This window comes from Moschus berezovskii, chromosome 19, assembly GCF_049115385.1.
Source record: "Moschus berezovskii isolate FMDL1 chromosome 19, NW_MosBer_1.0, whole genome shotgun sequence".
Taxonomy (NCBI): Eukaryota; Metazoa; Chordata; class Mammalia; order Artiodactyla; family Moschidae; genus Moschus; species Moschus berezovskii.
Genome location: NC_142478.1, coordinates 64908057 through 64912758, shown reverse-complemented (window position 1 = coordinate 64912758; position 4702 = coordinate 64908057). Strand labels below are relative to the sequence as shown.

General features: G+C 48.1%; 1 pseudogene; it reads right to left on the bottom strand.

Annotated features, from left to right (window-relative positions):
• Window positions 1–708: 708 nt before the first annotated feature.
• Window positions 709–2099, bottom strand: LOC129542519 (RNA-binding protein 4 pseudogene; annotated as a pseudogene).
• Window positions 2100–4702: the final 2603 nt, after the last annotated feature.

Sequence of the window (4702 nt, the reverse complement as noted above, 5' to 3'; positions counted from 1 at the left end):
TCTCTGGCTCCAAAGAGATGGCATTTGCAGAAGTGTCTTAGCTGAATCTTTCTTTCATCTCTGTCAGAGCTAAAACTACATAAAACAGGTTTCATGTGTCAAAAGTTTTAGTATTCCTCACCAGAACTTGCTACTTCGCTGTTAAAGGAAATAACGTTTTTTTCCCCCTCCTGATGATTTATCTCTGGAATTTTCTCAAGAGACACTAGGGTTTCTCTGAAAGGCTGAGGGCATTTTTCCATGTTTCTTTAAGGTTCACAACAGACCAAAATGTTAGAGCAAGTGTCATAGGTAGATCTGTCACCTCCAGAGTATGTTTGTGGTGACTATAAATTTTTTTCAGGTCCAAGAACCAGCATTTACATAAGAGTTATCTCCATGCCAGGACCTATGCCCTCTTTATGTTCAAGACAACCATATAAAGTACAGGTACGATTCTCCCCATATTACAGATGAAAAAACTGAGGCTCAAGAAGCTTAAGTGACCTGTTCAGAGTCCTTCAGCTGGTAAAGGCAGAGCTAGGGTTCAAACCCAGGTTGGCTTGATTTGAAAACCCTCTCATATTTGATCGGAATGGTGTTTTTCTGTTTCTGTTTTCATTTTCTAGTTTTTTTTTTTTTTCTAAGTTGAAAAACCATTTATTTCACCAGAAAGAAAAAAGTGATTCAACTCTATGTGTCTGCCCACCACAAGCCTTTGGGTCAAAGACTCCGGAGCAGTAACACTCTCACAACACCCACGGGAAGCAGGAGGTGGGGCGACAGCACAACCCCCACCTGTCTCTGCACACAATGAGGCCTGCTGGGAGAAAAGGACATAATGGGAAGCCACAGAAGGAAATGGGAAATAGGCAGGAGAGAGGAAAGGAAGAGGTGGTCTGAACTTCACAAGATAAATTTTAAGGTCCACGTTTCCTGAGGGACTGAACGCACAGAGCCGTTCCGGAGATGGGGTACCACGAAGGGTGTATTCTCATGCACAACCGCAGCTCGGAATTTCAGCCCACACACACCCCACCTCAAGCTTTAAAAGGCTGAATACCGCACCGGATCGATCCGCATACTGCTCCCGCTCATACCCGGCCATGTCGTACAGGGAATTCCGCGCAGCCGACGAACCTTGGGACAACTCACTCTCATGCCCGTAACCGTAGCCCTCTCCAACAGTAGGGACTGGGCCTGTAGCGCGACGCAGGGGGCTCCGATCCGGCCCGTAATATGAAGAGGAAGCTGCAGTAACAGCAGCAGCTCCCGAGGTCGGCAACAGGTGTCTATCGTAGGGATCCAGAGAAGTGGAGGTGAGGCGACTGGCCATGGCTGTGTTCTGGACTTGTGGCAGCTGGGACAAGGTCTGCTCTGCGTAATTATACGCAGAGGCAGCTGCAGCAGCCACCGCCTCATAGGACCGGGCAGCACGGCGGCGCTTGTAGTAGGCATCCAGCGCTCAGTACGCGTTGTTGTAATACAATGAATCCCCGTAGCCCATGGTGTAAGGTGTACGCACTGCTCCGTATTGCTCATTATATTGCTCTGTAAAGTCTGCCACGCGGCCCGAACGATCTACTGGACACTCTTTGGACCAGTGCCCCTCTTTCCCGCACCGATAGCAGCCGCTCTGGTCTCCCATCCCGGGCGCAGTCCTAAGCCGGCTGGTGGACGACCGCACGTGCATTCTTTTGCCTTGAAACTCTGTGTTGTCAAGGCCCCTGATGGCCTCCACTGCATCCTCAGCCCGCTCCATGTGTACAAAGGCATAATCTTTCACGATGTCACATTCGATGACTGGACCGTACTCCTCGAACTTGGCCCGGAGCTCTTTCTTGGTACAAGTAGGGCTGATATTGCCTACATGCAACTTTGTAGAGGTTTTGCTCTTATTCTTGCTGGCTTCCACGTTGATGTTCACCCCGTGCAGCTTGTAGTGGTGCAGGTTGCGGATGGCATCCTCGGCCGCCGTCTTGTCCTCTATGTGCACAAAGCCATAGTTCTTAATGATGTCACATTCCAGCACCTTCCCATACTGCTCGAAGAGTGAGCGGATCTCCTGCTCTGTGGCCTCCCGGGGCAGGTTTCCGATGAACAGCTTCACCATCTCGGACACAGCCATTTCCGGAAAGGCGGACTTTTTATAACGAGGTTTTAGGGTTTCCTTTAGAAGCAGTGAACCGCTGACTTAGGCCCTCATTTTCTAGTTTTTTTTAAAAAAACCTTAATCTCTGGGAGGCCTTGATTATCAGCTCTGCCTATATCTGTAGGGTTGAATTCTTGGCTCAGGTATTCATTGCTTTCTGTGAAAAATTGCATTCCTATAAATCTTATATTTTCAGGGTTGTGTTAATCAGTGTTGGTGGCTGTATCAGCCAGTGTCCTCTTCAGTTCAGTTCAGTTCAGTTCAGTCACTCAGTCATGTCCGACTCTTTGCGACCCCATGAATCACAGCACACCAGGCCTCCCTGTCCATCACCAACTCCTGGAGTTCACTCAAACTCATGTCCATTGAGTCAGTGATGCCATCCAGCCATCTCATTCTCTGTTGTCCCCGTCTCCTCCCGCCCCCAACCTTTCCTAGCATCAGAGTCTTTTCCAGTGAGTCAACTTGTTGCATGAGGTGGCCAAAGTATTGGAGTTTCAGCTTTAGCATCAGTCCTTCCAATGAACACCGGGATTGATCTCCTTTAGAATGGACTGGTTGGATCTCCTTGCAGTCCAAGGGACTCTCAAGAGTTTTCTCCAGCACCACAGTTCAAAAGCATCAATTCTTTGGCCGTCAGTTTTCTTCACAGTCCAACTCTCACATCCATACATGACCACAGGAAAAACCATAGCCTTGACTAGACAGACCTTTGTTGGCTAAGTAATGTCTCTGCTTTTTAATATACTATCAAGGTAGGAGAACAGAAATGACTCTGAGTGTTTAAAAAGAGAGAGATCTCAGGAGTTGGTTAAACAGGTGGTGGTGAGGAAATCAGAGACCAGCAGTAGCTGGAGGTCACTGCTACCCCAGGATGGAAGGGAAGAGAAAGAAGGGGTTGTGAGGAGGGGGGTGTGAGCTGAGGTCTTCCTGGTGGAAGCTACAGTCAGGGAGGTGTGCCCAGCTGGTGCTGGACTCACAGAAGAGATGCAGCTCCTTCCAGAGAAGCTGCTCGAGGCAAAGAGGGAAGGGGAGTCACCCCTGCTTTCCTGTTTCTCCTGCCCTTGGATTTCTACAAGGGCTTCCCTTTGGCAGAACCTACCTGACACCAGTGAGCAATGCTTGTGCTCATGCTCAGTCACTGTATCCGACTCTTTGCAACTCCATGGACTGTAACCCGCTAGGCTCCTCTGTCCATAGGATTTCCCAGGCAAGAATACTGGAGTGGGTTGCCATTTCTTCCTCCAGGGGATCTTCCTGACTGAGGGATCAAAACTGTGTCTCCTAGTTCTTCTCATAGAAGCGTTTAAATACATTAAAAAAAAAAATCCAGTTTCTAAAGCTACTGCCTTCCCTCTGACCAATTCTTCTCTTGTCTTTGAAATTCTCTCCTTCCTTGACTCTTAAAACTCCAAGACCTATTTCTCCTCTGACTTCTTTGCCAGTCTTTTTCTCGTTTACTTCACCTGCTTCTAAATATCCGCGTTGCTCTAAGCAAAATTCCTCAGGACTCTTTTCACTTGCTCATGGGCTCAATCTGGGATTCAACTATTATTTATATGCGCTTTCCCCCCTATATACCTGAGCTCTAGCCTGTGTAACCAACAACCTATTAAATATCTCCACTTGAATGTTTCAGGTGTTCCTCAAGTGAGCAATGGAACCTGGGAAATGTAGTGTGTGACACAGGGCAGAGTTGGGGAGGATGGGTCTGAGGGCAGAGGGGCCCAAGGCTGGCACTGAATGTTCATAAACCAAACTCGTTTTCCCTCTGACTCACTTCATCTAGGTTGTGTGTTTTTTCTGGTTTTCCCTTAATACCCACCAACACTGTAGCACAAGGGCTCTCGGCCGCTGTCCACCCATCAAAACTGCTTTGAAATTCTCTCACCAAGCTGCTTCGTGGCTTCTCTCCCCAGCAGGGCTAAACTCACAAACTAAACCATAATTTTGGTGTGACTTCATTTGATTTCAAAATTGGATTCTGGGGCCCACAGTAACTTCAGTTGCCAGGAAGAGTAAGACTGGGTCTTCTTTTCAAATGCTGCTATGTGCCCTCCTGTGGACTGACAGAAGCTCCTGGGGGAAAATCTGAAGGTGTGGGAGGAAATTGTGCAGGGGAAGGGCCCGTTTCCTGGGAGCGGTGTTGAGGGGCTCAAGTGGCTTGGAGAAGGCATGGCTTCCTCTTAGAGCACACCATCAAGGTATTAGTGATGGCTCGGATAAATGAACTTCTCTGTGCGAGAGTTGGGAGACACATTGTGGTGTTGTTGTGAGCTGTTCTCAGAGGCTGGGGTGGACAGAAAAGGGGCAGCTGGAAATAAGATGACAGTATTACGGAAAGCTATGGTTTTTTCCAGTAGTCATGTACAGATGTGGGAATTGGACCATAAAGAAGGCTGAGGACCGAAGAATTGATGCCTTGGAATTGTGGTGTTGGAAAGACTCTTGAGAGTCCCTTGGACTGCAAGGAGATCAAACCAGTCAATCCTAAAGGAAATCAACCCTGAATATTCATTGGGAGGACTGATGCTGAAGCTGAAGCTCCAATACTTTGGCCACTTGACACAA